We start from the raw sequence: 20,322 nt of genomic DNA, 5'->3' as shown, positions 1-20,322 counted from the left end.
TGCATTTTCAAGTGGTGCAAAACTTGTGCATCAAAATCAAGAGGAAAATATTTTGATTCCTTCAGTACTAACATTTTTGACTTATTTGTTTCAACTAATCTTTGATATAATTCAGAAATAAATTCTAAAATCTTTCTTGGTTGACAACATCAAATTTATAGTGATCCAATTGCATTTTCAAGTGGTGCAAAACTTGTGCATCGAAATCAAGAGGATAAAATTTCTTAGTAAGTCGGTAGATGTGATCAATATATTAAGAAGCTTAAAGTTTTTTTTAGATTTCAAAGCACAACTAAGCTTAAGAAGTTTGACGGTCTCATCCTTGAATCTACTATTAAGCTCTTCAATTTGAAAATCTATTATAGCAGTAAATGTAATAAATTGATAGTGGTGCTCAACTATGATTGAGTCATTTTGTTGACAAAAATAACTTGTAACAAATTTATAACAAGCTTCCATGAGAGGTATTTTAATGGCATATTTGATACAAACTTTTTTCACATAACTAAATAGAAGAATAAATCTTTCTTTTCTCAAAGTATGAAGTAAAGTTTTAATAGTTGAAACATAGTCCATTATATTTAAAATATCTAGAGATTTCTCTTGCAATGCTAGACAAATGGATAAAACTCTCACTCAAGATCAGACATTTGACATGAGACGAAAAATTCAAGTGGACCTTAGAGGACTGGACACTTGACACGAGACAGACAAAGTCTATGTGGGTCATGGAGGATCAGACACATAGCACAAAGAGGAAAATCTAAGCGGGTTACAGTTGATCAGATACTTGATGATCTGAAGTCCAACAGAGAGTTGGCAAGAGAAATCCAAATGGGTCACAGTTGATTGGACACTTGGTGATCGAAAGTCCAATAGGGAATTAGCATGATGAGAAATCGAAGTGGATCATGGTTGAATACTTGGTGATTGGTAGAAAGAAAGTCCTAATAGGTTACAAATGATTGGATATTGAGCAGAGAAAGTCTCATTAGATCAAGGTTGACTAAATACTTAGTAACAAGAAGTCCCAGTAGATCATGAATGACTTGATATTGGGTCGAGGAAGTCCTAATAGACTGAGGTCAATCGAATACCAGGCAAGATGAGAATTTAACCTTAAAAAGGCTAAAATAGGATTAGCGAGTAAGGTCAATCGATTGGTAAACCCTCAACCTAGAATTCAAGCTTTAGGATTGACAATCGATTAGTGCAATCAATTGACAGATGGTGGCCAGCGAACAAAATACTTTAGAATTGATTGATGCAATTGATTGACAGATGATAGCTAGTAAATAGAATATTTTAGAATCGATTGGTAAATCAATTGGCCTAAAGCAATAGATTGATAGATAGTGGTCGCGAATAGAATATTTTGGAATCGATTGATGATCGATTAGCCTAAAGTAATCGACAATCTATTGGTGCAATCGATTGACAGATGGTGGCCAGTGAATAAAATGATTCAGAATCGATTGGTGAATCAATTAGCCTAAAGCTAACAATTGGCACAATCGATAGGTCAAGAAAAAAAAAATCATTCTATAGGTTTAAATGGTCACATCCAATATGACAATATACTTGATTGGTAAATAAGGGCAATCGATTGGTAGATGGATTTTAGCCCGATGTCAACTCTAGAAAAGGGAGTTTTGTGCAGAGGGGAAGGTGTCAATTCTTGAAGGTTTGAGGATAAAGTGCTGATGCATTTCTAAACCAACAAGAGGCTTGTTAAGTCATTTTCAATTTCTTTTGTCTTTGTATCTTATTCTTGGTCTTGTTGTTGTGTTCTTGTAAAAATGTGTTATAGGAGCCTTCTCCACCTCCAGAAGATATCCAAAAAGGAGAAGTTCATAGTGGTGGGAGATCACTTGAAGTAGACCTTAGATTAGTCCTCTTAAGAGGTAGATACCAAGCAAAACTAAGGTGTTGTACATGTGACGTCGATTTTGATTCAAGTTTCCATTGCACATTCAAACGATGAGTCCACAATCAAGACGAGAAGCAATCAGAGTTATTCACCCCTCTAACTTGCACGAATCCCAATAGCAACTACGAGTAGTGTTCTGGTGATGGTGATCACAACGATAAGGTGGAGTCGATGTCGCTTGCGGTAGGGAGAGTAACGGTGACAAAACTCTCAACAGGGAGAGCAATGATTCAATGAATGTGACACGGTGGTGGTAAGGGAGGAAGGCAGTGTTAGCACTGATGGAATCAAAATATCTCCACAATAGTATCATATTGTCAATTTTGGACCTAAGCCCTCATAGCTTTGTTCTTGGGCTCTCCCCAAAAGGCCTCATGCCAATGGAGATACTTTCCATTCTTTAAAACTCATGATCTTTTCCATGTGCTTTAGATGTGGGACTATGTTTGCACCCTTGCAACCCAACAATCCCCCCCTCAAACAAAGGACCACAGACCCCCATCAACGTCATTTTTGATGTCTGAATTCTTGACCCATCAGGACTTTTTGGCCCTCGGTCCACCCGACCTACTAGGACTTCCCACCTAGCCACAGTTAGGACTTTTTTACCCCTCGGTCCACCCGACCTACTAGGACTTCCCACCTAGCCACAGTTAGGACTTTTTTACCCCTCGGTCCACCCGACCTACTAGGACTTCCCACTTGGTGTCTGATCCTCTTGATTCAGACACGAGAGCACCCACTTTCTTTGTTTAAGGTTCAAACCACATGGTTAGATCTGGATCATGGCTCATCCGACGGTTAGTCCAATGAAGAGCGGTCTCACTCTGATACCACTTGTTAGTACTGATGGAATCAAAATATCTCCACAATAGTATGATATTGTTCACTTTGGGCCTAAGTCCTCATGACTTTGTTCTTGGACTCTCCCCAAAAGGTCTCATGTCAATGGAGATACTTTCCATCCTTTTAAACCCATGATCTTTTCCATGTGCTTTAGATGTGGGATTATGTTTGCACCCTTGCAACCCAACAGGCAACAATGGTAGGGCTGGGAGCAGCAGTTGTGGCGATGGTCGTGTATATATCATGCATTGTTAAGGAGAAGGGAGGCCGCGCGCAGTTGTGCTTATCGAGTAATGGCCGAACGCCTGTGAGGAGGGATAAGGAGCTGTGCAGTGCATCGTGCGGCAGGGGATGTGACACAGCCATGCAGTAGGCATGGTAATGCGAAAACTTAGGTTTATGGTTATAGTCGTCAAGTTGGGTTAGGCCCGCCGAGTTGGCCCGCTCCGCCAAGTAATTTAGACGAGTTGGGTTAAAATTTTATCAACCCATTTTAAGATGGGTTCAGATGGGTTGGCCCGTCTAGGCCCGCGACGCATGTGGGTTGGCCCACGACAGACTTGGGTCGACCCACGGGTTGAGAAAGTTTATTTATTTATTTTAAATTTTAAAATTAAAATAAAAAACTCAATGAATTAATGGGGTTAATCCATTTAAATTACAATTCAAGCTTAAAAATTATAATTTAAACTTAAAAATTTCAACTTAATCAATTTAAATTATAATTCAAACTTAAAATTTTTAATATTTTAATATTTTTTTTTATTTTTTAACAGGCCCGTGGGTTAGCACACCGAACTCGTGGCCCGCCTTGAGTTGGGTTGGGTCAGAGATTTTTCAACCCGCTAAGTTGGTGGGTCGGCCCGCCTCGCCCCTCCATATGATGGGCCCGTCATAGGTTGACCTGTTTGATAGCTCTATTTGTGGTGGGGCTAAAAACAATAAAATAAAATAAAAAACTATTATTATTATTTTTTAAAAAAATAGGTGGGCTGGTGTAACCATAATCAAATACAATAAAAGGATCAAGTAAATAAGAAATTTTCTCTCCTCCCCCTCTCTCTCTCTCTCTTCCTCTATTTGTTAAAACCGATAAAATCAAAATATCTCCACAATGGCATGATATTGTCCACTTTGGACCTAAGCCCTCATGGCTTTGTTCTTGGGCTCTTCCCAAAAGACCTCATACCAATGGAGATACTTTCCATCCTTTTAACCTCATGATCTTTTCCATATACTTTAGATGTGGGACTATGTTTGCATCCTTGCAACCTAACAATCTCCCCCTCAAACAAAGAACCACAGGCCCCCCTCAACGTTGTTTTTTGATGTCTGAATCTTCGACCAACCAGGACTTTTTGCTCCTCGATCCACCCGACCTACTAGGACTTCCCACCTAGCCGCAGCTAGGACTTTTTGCCCCTCGGTCCACCCAACCTACTAGGACTTCCCACCTAGTTGCAACTAGGACTTTTTGTCCCTCGGTCCACCCGACCTACTAGGACTTCCCACTTAGTCGCAACTAGGACTTTTTGTCCCTCGGTCCACCCGACCTACTAGGACTTCTCACCTGGTGTCTGGTCCTCTTGATTCAGATATGGGAGCACCCACTTTCTTTGTTTAAAGTTCAAACCACATGGTTAGATCTGGATCATGGCTCATCCGGCGGTTAGTCCGGTGAAGAGCGGGCTCGCTCTGATACCACATGTTAGTACCGATGGAATCAAAATATCTCCACAATAGCATGATATTGTCCACTTTGGACCTAAACCCTCATGACTTTGTTCTTGGGCTCTCCCCAAAAGGCCTCATACCAATGGAGATACTTTCTATCCTTTTAACCTCATGTTCTTTTCCATGTATTTTAGATGTGAGACTATGTTTGCACCCTTACAACCCAACACTATTAACCGATAATAAGTCAAAGGGCAAGGTAGAAAATCTTGGCTAATATATATGTATCCTCATTCATCCATCAATTGGAGCAAAAGTCTCATGGTCGTTGACCCCATTCTTGCTCCCCCAATTGTAACAATAGGTTCTTGTATAACAAATTCTAAACACATTTTTTAAAAGTTAACCATCATTTTGTAGTGTCATTAATGTAACTTAAAGTGTAACTCATGATCATTTAGGATAAAAAATTAATTTGATATTTCAATCACAAGGAACCTCTAAAAAAAGAACAATTAATCAATGTACTTATTATAATAGATTGCTTACATTGATTAGCTACTATACATGTTTAATTTTCAAGTGCCTCATGAGTAAGAATGACAAAAGTTGACACAACTAATTATATTTTTATGACATGATCGAACTTGTAATTTTGAATATTTGAGTTTGACACATTCATATCAGCATATATGTGGCTCTTAAATAAATGGGTTAGCCCAACCCATTTATGGATACATGCTTGAAGGAATGCCCATTCAAATATTATTCTTGCCATAGAACCTCATTATCTATATGTTAAATCACAATGTTGAAACCCTGGTGAAATTATTGGTTATTAATGCAATAGCTTTTTTTTTTGCATATATATGCCATATAAAATCAAGTGTCCATGGTCATTAAAAAAAATCTATCCTTAAATCCCTATTGAGAAACTATACCATATAAATAGACAAGTGCTACAAGAAACATGTCCATGATCAAGAACCTAGCTAGGTATATTGCCCACAGTGTGGGTTTAGATTGAGGAACATAACGTTATCGCATTTAGGCAAGTTGGTCAAATGTCAATTAAGGCTTTAGTATAAGGATTGCTCTTCTACAAGCCAATTCAAGTTATTATTGTTCAAACCTTTATGTTTTGTAGTATGCAGATGATAACCATCTTTTTTTTAAAAAAATTTAAAAACACTCAATTTCTTCATTTTCAATATCTTAAAGATCAACGTATAAAAATCCTCCATGTCTCGTATTGAAGTTCGGCTACACATGAAAGAATTGCTCTCCAACATATTCAAGTGCCACTTGTGGGAGCTTCCTAAGCTTTTATTTGAGATTCCAATCACATTAATTATACCAAAGAGTTAGCACACTCACTCAAATTATCCTTCTCTTCTCTTCTATACCAAAGAAGAATTGATCACTTGTTTTGCTAGCTAGAGATGTGTTTCTCTACATTCATTATACATTATTACACACATGCATGTACATAATGTAAACACTTGCTTACCCAATCTTTTTTTTCAAAGAAGAAAAAAGTACTTTTGTGGGTTTTATCTACTTGATATCATGATAATTATGAAGGAGATAATCATCAATAAAGCTGTTCAAATGAATGACATTCCATCCTAATAAAATAAGCAACTTCACAGTACTCCATTTAATAATATGGACCAATGGCCATTGAACCCTTCTTTGCAACGCTTGCTGATTACTTAGGTGAACCTTCCTATATGTATAATTAATAGGTCATCACTTCTTTCAGAACTTTGCAGCTATCATTACATTCTTTTGTAAGTAATTATGGGAGTACTTCACCATTATTATACTTGTCAGCAAAGTTAAGTCATGTAATTGTTTATTAATTTCTTCCATGACTTGATCATTTTATGTCTATATATATCATGCATCCATGTAAAGCTTAAACATTAATCAAGGGCCTCAATTAGTTTAACATCTGAAAAGGAGAAAAGAAAATTGCATCTAAATTCCCTTTGTCTAAGAATGTCTTAAAGGGGCATTAAAGAAAGATAAGTGAGTTGTTTTGCAAATTCTTTTGTTCATCACTTGTCCTCGGAGAGGACAAGGGATAATGCTTTGTTTAACGAGTCAAATAATCATTTTGGCTATCGATTTAGTTATTATTACTTGGACTAGCTCAACTAGCCAAAGCAAATTAATGATGCAAACAAACAAACAAAAAACAAACAATCATGTTCTTGTGAAAGAAAAGAAGTTTAGTTAATTAGTATATATATCCTTTGCTTAGTGCTGCCAAGAATCCCTCTCCTTTATAAAAATGAGAGCTTGAAAACCTAAAGTAAACAGAAACTAAAATCCCACTGTTTCTTTGGAGTAAAGAAAGATTGAAAGTTGGCCTTGACTTAAAAGAAAGTCACACACTCATGTGCCATATTGGCAAACCATGGGCCCTTAATTAAGTACAATATTAATGCAAGTAGCTAGCTCAAAGGCCGGGAGACTTGAAACGTGGAACTTGAGAAGGGCTTTCTTTCTTTCTTTCTTTCTTTTCGCTCCATTGTTTCCATTTCCTTGTCTAGGAAACAAGGTCTGAGTGAAGGATATAAAGTGGTGGAATCAAAATTCAAACTAGCAACAGCTGCATGGTTTGTGGGAGAGATGTGGACAAAATAGTAAACAGAAGGGGCTATAAATTACAAGTATATATATATTATCATAGCATAGTCGACGACAATGATGGCCAACAAGAAAGACATCATGAGAACTCTGTCTTCCTCATCATCATAATAATACCCAAGAATCCACAAGATAGATAGTGCAGGCTAGCTCCATGCTGAACACTGCACTCCTCCATACACACCTCTCTGGAAATATACCACACGTACGTATTGTAATTATTAATAATTATGATGTATTATGATGCAATATTTGCGTCATCAAAATCTATCAAGCCGGCCTCACATCAGAAATGTAAACTAGCTAGATCAGCCAAGTCAAATTTAACAGTGTTGGAACTTGTTTATTACTTATAATCGGACTTCTTGAAACTATCTATTCATGAAATTCATACTATTTTTTTAATATATTATAAATAAATACTAGATTTGAAAAGAAAAAAATCTATAAAATTATTCATAAATATATATATATATATATATATTTTTTTATAGTTAAATTTTATATAAATAAATTTAGTTATAAATTATTCATGAATATTATTATTAATATTGTTCATAAACATTACTAAACCAAACTTATTAATATTCAAATTTATTTATTTTATATATTTTTATAATTAAATAAATATAAATAAACTTTATCAAATTAAAGCCCTGCATGTGAGACAAAAACAAAATGGATAAAAATCAAAGTAGCACGCATCATTTGTCAAAACGTCATATGGACGTCTCTTTTCCAATTAAAGTCAAAATGAGTGCTCTATTTAAAGTGTGACCCAAAATATGCTTGATGTAGATCTGGTTCAAAAATTTTGTATTTCTAGACCGGGTTTAATGTTTAAGGTTTGAATCATAGCCAAATGCTTTACTTTGTAGAAGCTAACAACCAGTTGTTATACATTGTAGTGGGTGTCATGAAGTTTCATTCGTTTATTTTGCTCATTGAAATTTTATTTTAACTATGTTATCACTCTCTAATAGGCAAAAGCAATGTAAGATAATAACACTGTTGTAGAAGATAGCAACTAACTACTATATATTGTAGCAACTATCTGCTAGCTTCTACATGATCGATTGTGAACAGAAAATATTCATTTGAATTGTAGTGGGTGTCATGTAGTCCCCTTTATTTACTTTTCTCATTGAAATATTATTTTAACTAAGTTATCACTCTTTAATAAGTAAAATTAATATAAGCTAATGACACTGTTATAGAAACTAGTAACCAACTGTTACACATTGTAGTAGCTACCTATTAGCTTCTATACAGTCGATCTTTATCAGATAATGTTCATTTGAAATGTAGTGTATGTTATGAAGCTTCATTCGTTTGTTTTGCTAATTGAAATATTATTTTGGCCATGTTATCACTCTCCAATAAGTAAAATTAACATAAGATAATAGTACTTTGTAGAAGCTAATAACCAATTGCTACATGTTATAACAGCTACCTACTAGCTTCTACACGATTGATCCTGATCAGATTATGTTAATTTGAAATGTAGTGGGTGTCATGAAATCTTTTTTTGTTTGTTTTGCTCATTGAAATATTACTTTAATCATGTTATCATTCTCTAATAAACAAAACTAACATAAAATAATGGGATTTTATAGAAGCTAGCAACCATCTGCTACAACTTGTAGCAGCTACCTGCTAGCGTTAGAACCTGTGTGAGCTAGAGAGGGAGGGGGTGAATAACTTCGATCGCTTCTTCTCGATCTTGTGCTCATTTACAAAGGTTAATAAGCAACAAAACAATGTAAACATATGCACAACAAATCGATTTTACTTGGTTAGTCGTCTCCCAAGGTGACTACTCCAAGATCTAGTCTTAGCAATTTATTATCATGCACTATCTTTCTCTTTCTCAGATACCTTCTGGAGATGAAGAAGTCTCTTACAACATCTGTTATTACAAAGCAATATAAAATGAAATACCAAACAAATACACAAACACAAATGAAAGATACAACTTTACTATTGAACATTGCTTTGGTTTGCTATTTGTCACTTTGGATTGTCTCTTGATAGTAGAAAATGCAGTAACACTTCGCTTCTAACCCCTCAAGAGTTGGCACTAAAAATTTTCTCGAAAGCCTTCTTTTATAGCCTTTAAGTCGAGGTTGATTTCCACTAATCAGTCGGCTGATCTTATCCATCAATTAATTGATATACTATAGATTCGAACATTACTCTGACCTGTTAGTTTGACGACTCCATCCATCTAAGCATCAGTCGACTGCTCTTTACCATCAATCGACTATTGCTTAATCAGTCGAATCTCATGGTTAAATTAATGTGCTTTTGTTTGGTTCCTAGTTGACCGTTACTGTAACAATTTATTGTAGCAAATTAAATCACTGCACACGATCTAGTCATCGTTACTATAACAGTACTATATCAATATTGTAGCAGTACTGCAACAATCGTATTTTTGGAGTTTTACAATTATTAGTTAATCGATATACTCTATCAATCAACTAATACTCCTGTTTTAGCCTTACCAAAGTTTAATTGTCATCTTTCCAGTATCTAGTTGATCTCAATCTACTAGAATTTCCTTTATCCGATGTCCAATCAATCTTGACTTGTCAAGACTTTTCATTGCCTAGTATCTCGTTAATCTTGACTTGTCGAGACTTCCTTATTGCTTAGCATGCAGTCAACCTTGACCTACTAGGACTTCACACTTCATGTGAACTCTCTGTTGAACTTCCGATCGGTCGCTAAGTATTAGGTCAATCGTGACTCACTTTGGCTTTTTTTCTTATGCCAACTAATATATTGATCAAATATCAAAATTTCAACTTGAATCAACTCAAGCTTATAAGTCAACTTGATAAACCTAGACCAAGAGTCAATTGCACTAACATTCTACACAATCGATCGTGATCAGATAATACTCATTTGAAATGTAGTAGATGTCATGGAGTCCTTTTCGTTTAACTCATCTAAGAATTCACTAACAACAAAATAAAACACAAGAAACTGAACTCATCAAAGTTTATAACAAGAAAGCCTATCTTTGAAATAAGATAACGAGAATAAAAAAAATTATTATACAAATAAGATCATTAAAAAATTTGTGAAAATGGATTTTGTTACTGATAAAACAGAAAGACATATAGTATTTTTAGCTGTATATATAGAAAAAAAAATAAATCCTACATTGCAAGGAAAAGTTAAACCTAAATCGAAAAAGGAAGGAATATGGTAGGAAATTTGTAAGGTGAAAATAAGCAATATAGTAGGTTGAATCTCAAATCTTAAACACTAATCCTATTCAAAAATATAAAATTTTTAAACAAGATAGTATTTTGGACCCTTAACTTTATTAAATGGAATATCCATTTGATATTTTTGAAAAAGGGGCATCCATAAGTTGTTTTAGTAAATAATGATAGGCCTTTTGATTTTCGTCTAACAAAAATATAACCACAAATTCAAAGTTGACTTTGTGAACACAGAGGACGGGACAGCACTGCTGGATATTGTCATATATAACTAGATCTTGATTAGATCTAGTGGCAATTAGTAGATCTTTGCATGGGAAGAGGGTTTCGAGTTTGCGTTTGCAGAGGAAACCGCGTTGACTGTCGGGGATTTGCGACAGCTTCGCAGTTCACAAGTGTCGAAATTTGCACGAGCATTTGTTGGGTCAACTCCTCCACATGGCACGCGCTCACGAGGCGACAGAAAGATTCCCTGACGTACGCGCGCATATTATTATTATGGTGGACACCTAAACTTGCACTCGCATAGCTTCTCTCCTCCTTGGCTTAGCTTGGACTTCTCTGCATTTCCATGTGCACTTTCAAAATTTTCTCTAGATTCGCTTCTTCGTCTTGCATCTTCCTGACTTCACTATTACGTATATTTATCCACATTTTATCTATATAATAAAAATGAAAATAGATATGGACTGATAGTTTTATTAAAAATTAAAAATACATTCTTATAGATGATGCTATTTGTTTTTCTTTGAAAAATGATCTATGAAGAAATAGTCCCCCTCTCATGGCCATGTTATTAGAGAGTCATTCATTTTAATATGGCTTGGCTAAGACTTGAATAATGATAATAAAATAAAGGTTAATTAGATGCTTATTATAGCTACCAATTAAATATTTTTAAAAGAATCCACTCCTTTTGATCGAGGTTTTTATAATAAAGGTTATCATTTAATTAACAGGCTCTTTTAAATAAGTATTCAAGGCATCATAATAGTAAACTAAAAATTAAAGGCATAGGTATTATAAAGCAACCATCATAGTAAAAAAAATTGAGATGGAAAAATGAAAACAATATAAAATATATTCTATATTCTTTTTCATCATCCATTTCCATTTCTTCTGAACATATTTCTTCCGCAAAAAGGTGGAATCCGCCATCTTAGCGGCGCCACACAATCGGCCCCACGACCATTTATGAGGAGGTAAATCGAGAAACTACAGTTGGTCACGACGCAAAAGGGTATTGCCTGGCTTTGCCAAGATTCGAACCCTTACCCTCTAAAAAGGCATGGTAAATTGCCTTGAGAAACCTACAAAAATAAAGGCAATTTATGATGAATTTTATGACAACAACAAAAAAAAATTATCACAAAATCATTCAGCAACAAATTTTGCGACGAAAATTTTTTCGTGACTAATAGCTCGTCACAAAATTCTGCGATAAAAATATTGATTCGTTACTAATTTTGCGACGAATAAATTTTTCGTCGTCAAATTCGTCGCTATTTGCGATAAAAATATTTTTATCGCAAAATTCACTATTTGCTACTTGCGATGAAAATTTAGTTTCGTTGTAATTATTACGACGAATATTTATTTTCGTCGCCAATGTCGCGATGAAAACTGATTTCGTTGCAATAGAGAGGCTACAGAAAAATAGAGATATTTGGCGACGAACAGTGTTTTCGTCATCAAATTGACAACGAAAAGGTAACAAAAATTATTTTCGTCGCTAATGTTTCGATAGCACAGTAAATTATGATACTTTTACGATGAAACTATTTTCGTCGCAAACCGTTAAAATTTCCTACAGCTTCATTTCATTCTATTCTAGTATGAATCTTGTTTACATATATCACAACCACTTCATTTCATTCCATTCTTTACATAAATCATAACCAACCAACATATCCAATTAACCAATCACATCCTAACAAACACACACATCCTAACAAACAAACAACATATTAATAACAACAACTAATAAAACATTAACATCAATGAAACAATAATATCAATACAAACGCATCATCCTGAATAAAATAAATGTTTATCAAACATTCACATCAATATCCAACACATCATCCTCAAAACATCTAACAAAGTCTCAAAACATACAACAAAGTATCAAAACAACTAATGAAGTCTCAAAACAACAAGAAACAAAAAGTATCATCGTCCACGATATCGGTCTCGGAAAATACTTTCTATTTCATTTTCTTCTCCATCCAAGCTTCTTTTTCTTTTCCTACATTAGCAAACAAAACAAAAAAAATATTATTTTATACAAATTAATTATAATATATAATTACTTACTTCACCTCCATGCTTGATTTCACCAATCCTGTTCGAAATAAAATAACAATGTTAATCAATAAAAAAATAAAAGATTTACAAATGAAAAAAATGTAAAGCAATACTAATTGTGAGAAAAATCAAAATGATACACAACTAAGCTTATGAAGAATCATCATCATCACCGTCATCACCAGAACCAGGAGGAATCTGACTTGGAGCGGAGCCTAACTAAAGATGTCGCATGATGAAATCCTGTTGTCGACACATTTCTCGCATCTCTTCATCCCTTTGCAAAATTATGTCTTTCAAATTAGAAACTTTTTTGTTAGGCTTTCTATCTGTGCCCTTACTGCTGGTGGGGTGGAAGAAAATGTGCTAACAACTCGATGAGTTTTGCTCAGAAGAACCCATTCCCAATATCCTCCCCCCTTGGATCCTCCACTCGCCTCCAACCAGATATTCAAATCATTCCCAATAGAGGGCTCAGATCTATCATTATTATCACTAGCACTTGAACTTCTCTGTGCTAGCTCTAGCTCATCATATTTTTCTTGTATTGGAATACAAATACATTTAATAAGTTAGAGAAGGTACATAACTATTAGAATCCAAATAAGTTAAAAATTAAAATCTAAACCTTCATAGCTCTAGCTCTATCCCACTCCAAGTCTTATCTTTCTTTTGAAATGTGTGGGTAAAAGTCTCAATAAAAAGTGGCTCCTTCCCCATTTTCTTAGCCTAAAAATGCATTGTTAGAAATAATATAATAGTTTAAATTTAATTAGTAACATAGTGTTTATAAAAAATTTACCAATCTGCGTGTATGTTCCTCAATGTTGATGGAGCCTCCCACATATGTTGCAGATGAGTCTCCAAAATTAAATGTTTGATTTGCCTTATTCTGGTGACTCCTTTGTTTACTTTCCTCGATTTCTCAAAAATCGAGGATCCTAGTCCAATTTTCATCGGTGATGCACGGTGGCTTTTTCCCCCTTGTCTTGGCATGATTTAGAACATGCTGAATGTGATCCCCATATTTTTTTAAAAAATCACTTGATTTCCAATTCTTCAGATGGATCCCAATTGAATGCCCGCTAAAATTGAAAAAAATAATAAATGATTATATATATTATTTTAATTTGATATATCAACTGAAGGAAACATATACCTTAAATTTGTTCCACCATAATTCTTTTGTGGGTGCTTGGAGTGCTGGTATAGGTCATAGAAGCCCCTCCCCAATGGTTATTCATAATTTTATTGATTTCACGAATAACACGTATAGAATTTTAAAATCTATCATAAAATTCCAAATAAACATTATTAAATAAACTAAATAAGATAAAATCTGAATATCTAAAAAATTGATAAGATAACCATTATGACGTAGGAAAATATATAATTAAAAAGTATAGGAACTTATTTTTAGATAGAATCATGAATACTAAATTATTAAATACTTACGAATCTCCATGAGGGACTATAAACTCTCGAATATCTTGCAACTCGAGTAGCGGACTGTCTGGGAAAAGGGTCTGGAGACTGCAATGGCGACGAATCTAGCGAAGGTGCATGCGATGGTCCTGCAGTGCCAGGTGCTGAAGCAGACTGGCCAGGAGTACTCCGTCTATGACCACCTCATCGAAACTGTCAACCAAAATTGTTATGAGATAAAATAATAAATATTTATTACATAATGAGGAATATGAAAAAACTTACCATATTTGCTAAGATGAAAGCAGGTGCAAAACTAAACACGTAAATAATATCACCTGTAATGACCTATAAGAAAAAATACAGTGCATTAATAGTTAATTATAAATATTTAACAATAAGACAGTATATAAATAATTAAGTAAGCAACAAGTCATATAAATATGCAGATTAAAACTAAATTACTCATAAAAAATACATTACCATTTTTAAAAGATCTCCTCATTTTTTTATATAATAACATCAAAGTCCTCATTTTCATTGGCATTCTCATCGTCGTCATCGTCGTCGTCATCGTCGTCGTAGATTCATTCTCATTAATTTCACTTGCATCCACATTTATTACTACTCCGCTGGGATCTCGTAATGTTGAAATAATATATTCTTCTATCTGAAATGTGTTCCTAACTTCCTCTTGTTGATATGCAATGTCTTTCCAACGTTCCTCAATCTTTTTCTATGCTTTAGTTTTACAAACAACCCACCAATCATTTTTGTCACGTTTCAAACTAGGATACGAAGCATAGAATACCTGAATAGCTTGTTGTGCCAACACAAATGGTTCATATCTTTTATAAAATCTCTTATGATTTATTTCAACCAAATTATAGTGTGGATGCACCTTCATTCCTCTAACAGGGTCAAACCAGCGACACATAAATAAAATAACTCGCATTTCTGGTCCGGGGTATTCTACCTCTATAATTTCATCGAGCAAACCATAAAAATCATTGCTTGCACCTCTATCATGATCTGATGACTGAACACATACCTCACTATTCATTGTACTCTTTTCCATTCCATATTCTTGAGTATGAAAATTATATCCGTTTATGAAATATGTTGGCCAAGTGCATACCAATGCTTTTGGACCCCAAGAAAGATGAAATAGAAATTCCTGCTCAAGGTGAGCTTGATTATCATGAACCTAAAATCAAATAAATATGTTTAAAAGTTTGCATATGTATAAATCATAGTACAATTTAGATTGACTACTTACATATGATTTGAACCACGGTGCAAATTCTTCATCACAAAATCGATCAAAGTCTTGTGCCGACATTTCAGAATATAAGTGTTGAAAAATCCTTCAAAAAAAATTAATTATAACACAAAAAATTTATGATATAAGAAATTAAAAAAATATAAAATATATACTAACTCAAAATATGACGTGACTTCTGGATAATTCAGTAAAATATATGTCTGGGTTGCACGTCATTTCTTGACCAGTTAAATATCTCTGCTTACATTGTCCACTTGGTCGACCAAGATAGTTAAAAATTTAAAAATGAGTTCAAATTTGGATCAATAGGGCCCTCATCATTTCTTCCTGGTCTCCACCTTTTGCTCTTAACGTGAGGCTCAAAATAATATGATGCAAAAGTTGTTACTTCCTCTACAATGTATGCATTAACAATAGAGGCTTCAACATGTGCTTTATTTTTTACTTTTTTCTTCAAATGATATAGAAATCTATTTATCATATAAGAAATTATATTAGATATCAAAAATATATAATAAGATTAATAAATATTTATCCATTAATTGAAATTTAAAATTTTACCTTTCAAATGGATACATCCATCGAAAATGGACAGGACCTCCAACTTTGGCCTCATATGACAAATGAACCAAAAGATGTTCCATAGAATCAAAAAATAAAGGTGGAAATATCCTTTCTAAATTGCACAAAATGATTGAAATATCTCTCTCTAAAGTCTCCATGTGTGAATGTCTCAAAACTGTTGAGCAAATATCATGAAGAAAAATGCTTAACTTTGAAATTGCACCCCAGATAAAATTTGATAAAAGTTCCTTAAATGCAATAGGAATAAGTCTTTCCATGAATATATGACAGTCATGACTTTTCAAACCAATTAATTTGCATTCCTTTAAATCAACACATCTTCCAATATTAGAGACATAACCATCTTGAAAATTTTAAAGATTTTAACCATTCACAAACAACACATCTCTGATCCCTATTTAATGTATAAATTACCTTTGGCTTTGGTCCCCTACTATTTTCATCGACATCAAGAGTGGGTCTTTTACAAAGGAGTCGCATATCTTTTCTTGCATTCAGATTATCTTTTATTTTTTCAGGGATATCCATGACTGTATTTATCAGATTATCAAAAATATTCTTCTCAATATGCATTACATCTAGATTATGATGAATCAAATGACTGTACCAATACGGTAAATCCTAAAATATACTCCGTTTAGTCCATTTATGTGTACTTCCATATTCATAAGTTGTACCATGTGGATCTTCAATAACAGATGAAAAGTTAAGGACTCTGTACCAAATCTGTTGACCTGTTAATCTCAATGGTGGAGGTGTTCTTTCAACTCTATTTTTAGTGAATTCTTCTTTATTCCTTCTGAATTTATGATTTGGTGGTAAAAATTATCTATGACAATCAAAATAACTCGGCTTCCTCCCATGTTTCAATCTGAATGATTTTGATCTCTCCATACATATTGGGCATCCTAAAATTCCAGCAGTACTCCATCCTGATAACATGTCATAAGCTGGAAAGTCATTTATCGTCCAAAGAAGTGCAACCTTCATTACAAACATCTGATTAGTATGAACATCATATGTAGGAAAACCATCATCCCATAATTGTTTCAGCTCTGCAATCAGTGGTTGCATATAAACATCAATTAACTTTTTCAGAATTTTACGGGTCAGGCACAACCAATGTTAAAAATATATACGGTGTTTTCATACACATCCCAGGTGGAAGATTATACGGAGTTAATATAACTGGCCAACAAGAATAATTTCTTCCTGATTTGTCAAATGGAGCAAATCCATCAGCACAGAGACCTAATCTTATATTCTGAGTTTCCTTCACAAATTCAGGATATGTTCTATCAAAATTTTTTCATGCCTCTGCATCTGATGGATGACACATTAGACCCTCTTCTGTTTGATGATTTGCATGCCAAGTCATGTGTTCAGCAGTGGCTTCTGATGCATAGAGTCTTTGTAACCTAGGAGTTAAAGGCAAATAAAATAACTGACTGTATGTTTTACGTCGTTGTTGACTCTTATTGATTCTCTTGTACCTAGCTTGATTATAGAATTTACACACATCTGCATCTTGATCTTCTCTCCAATATATCATACAACCATCTCTGCAAGCATCAATCCTTTCCACCGGAAGACCTAAGTCTTTCACAAGTTTTTTCATACTGTAAAAATCATTAGGCATTATGTGATCACGCGGAAGTACCTCTCCAATAACTTGAACAAAATCATTAAAACAATCTTCAGACACATTATGCTCTGCCTTGACATTCAATAGTCTTGTGGTGAGAGATAATTTAGTGTGACTGTCACAACCAGCCCACACAGGTTCATCTGCAGTACTCAATATTTCTTGAAATTTGAGATATACCTCATTATTCACATTTTCATGAACACTTTGTTCTTCTACCCCCTCCAATGGTGATGTATAAGTAGTAAATATTTGTTCATCTGTTGGAGGACAACTAGAACTTGTAAAACTCAGTTCAGGAAAGAAATTATGACCTCCTACATCAATTATCATCCTCTGATATGGATTTAATTGATTATAATAACTTTGATCACCACTAATTGAGACTTGTATGTTTTGTCCATAATTCTCATCAGATATAAATGGTTCACCATGACATGTCCAATTATAATAATTTGGGGTAAAATCAAATCTACAAAGATGTTCATGAACTTTGTCAGACTGTAAAAATTTACCATTGTGACATTTTCTATAAGGACATCTTATCTTATTTCCATCCATAAACTCAACATTAGTAGAAGCAAAATCCAAAAATTTATTCCAACCCAACAATAAACTCATCAGTTAAACCTCTACGTTTAGGTTTGTTCTTTTTATACATCAAACTCCTTTCTTTCTGCATTTTTTCTATTTTCAATTTATTAATTTATTAAACAAAACTATTACATATAAAAGCTATTACTACCTCATTAACAACCATAACATAAGTCAATCATACTAAATTTTTATAACAATAAGTAAAATTATACCTAAAACAGATGAACAAAATCAAGTGTATCCGAAGACTTAAAGCACACCTCAAAATGGGACCTGCACAAACAAAATTACAAAGTTATATTATCTAACAAAGACAATGAATAAAATTATATTGAAAACTAAATAAAATTATCTTACAAAATCATATGATTCTTAAGTTATAAAATAATATTTATAAATGAACATCATAATTTAATAAATCAAACATAAAACTAATCGGCGCCTGGCGGCCTAAGCGGGGGTCAGCTCGCGGCCTAAGTTGACGACCGGCCAACGGCCTATGCCAAATTGGGCGCCGACAGTGACCTAAGCGGCAGCCGACCAGTCAAATCGGGCACCGACAGTGAAATCGAACGTCGACCAACTAAATCAAGCGTCGGCCAGCGGCCTAAGACGTGGCCAACGACTGGCCATATGCCTAAGATGCGACGATCGACCAGCGACTTAAGCCACGGTCAGCGATCAGTCGACGGCCTAATCAGAGCTCGGCGATCGGGGTAGCGGCCTAATCGGCACCCGACGGCCACCCAATGGTCGGAGTCACGGTCGGCTGCCAACCAGTGGTTGAAGCGGCTGACGGTCGACTGCCATGCAGCGATCTAATCGCCGCCCAACAGTCGGCCAACGGCCTAAGTCGCGATTGATGGTCGGGTAGTGACCTAATCGACGCCTAATGGTCGACCAACGGCCTAAGCGGCGCTCGGCTGGCCAAATCGAGTGTCGGCAGTGGAAGAGAGGGAAAGAAGAGGGAAAGGAGGAGATTTTACCGCGTTGTACTATCGCCTAGCTCGTCGCCATCGCCGTCGCAATCGCCGGAGGGATCGGCGAGGAGAAAGTCGGAGGGATTTAGGGCTTAGGGATCGAGATCGGGGTCAGTGAGGAGTGAAAATCGCATTTTGGGAGAGAAAATCGCGAAGGAGAAAGGGAAAGTCGCGGGCGGTGGGTTAAGTTAAAATTTTTGACGACGAATCCTTATTCATCGTAAAATAGCGACGAATCCGCATGGCATCGCCAATTTGTTACCAAATTGATGATGAATCACCAAATTAGTGACGAATCCGTAATTCATTGCCAATTTGGCGATGAGTAATTTATTCGTTGTCAATTTGGTAATGAATAATTTATTCGTCGCCAAATTAGTGACGAATCGGTAAATCGTTGCCAATTTACGATGATTTTTATGACAAACGTTAATTTTGCGATGATTTTCACGATGCAAATTATTACATTGTTACTTCCACAACTAAATTATTTTCGTCGTAAAATTCATTATAAATTTACGACGAAATAATATTTCATCGCTAATTTTATCGTCAATTTGCTACAAAAAGTTTTCGTCACTGATTTTCGTTGCTAACATCCTATATTTTTATAGTGCATGTAGCAATTTTCCCAAAGCTAAATTACTGTTTAGGAGTAGAATGTGAATGAATGTTACAACTTCCTAGTGTGCAGGGAACACAATCTAGTGTTGAGATGTGCATCCAGATAAATCTTGATTCATGTAGTTATTTCGATCAAAACTGATATGTGATGTAATATTTACTCAGAAGCGATAGATGAATGCATATTATTACTCTCTAGGGTCTAGGGTACACAGGCCAAGCATCCTGAGTGCTCTAACTTCATGGTTTATGTAGCAGTTTTGGATAAATTACAACATGGACTGATACTGATCGGGTTGGAAGAATAATGAATATCATATACTCCTTCGAGTCTGGGCATATAATATAGTGCTATGCCAAGCATCTAGAGAAGTTTAGATTTCTATAATAATTTTAGACAAAACTATTATAAGGATTGATAGGCGGTGGAAGAACAATACAAATTATAATTCTATGGATCTATGGAGCACAAATGTAGTATTTTGCCAAGCATCAAGAGTAATATGGATCCATGTAGTATTTTTGGATAG

At 34.8% G+C, this 20,322-nt stretch overlaps 1 pseudogene; it reads right to left on the bottom strand.

Moving 5' to 3' along the window:
• Positions 1-14,122: 14,122 nt before the first annotated feature.
• LOC141829889 (uncharacterized) lies at positions 14,123-18,273 on the bottom strand (annotated as a pseudogene).
• Positions 18,274-20,322: the final 2,049 nt, after the last annotated feature.

The sequence above is a fragment of the Curcuma longa genome, chromosome 5 (genome assembly GCF_044706935.1).
Source record: "Curcuma longa cultivar G26 ecotype Majalengka, Jawa Barat chromosome 5, ITB_CL_G26_1.1, whole genome shotgun sequence".
NCBI classification, from domain to species: domain Eukaryota; kingdom Viridiplantae; phylum Streptophyta; class Magnoliopsida; order Zingiberales; family Zingiberaceae; genus Curcuma; species Curcuma longa.
Note: the sequence above shows the minus strand (reverse complement) of the source record. Positions and strands in the feature narration are given on the sequence as shown.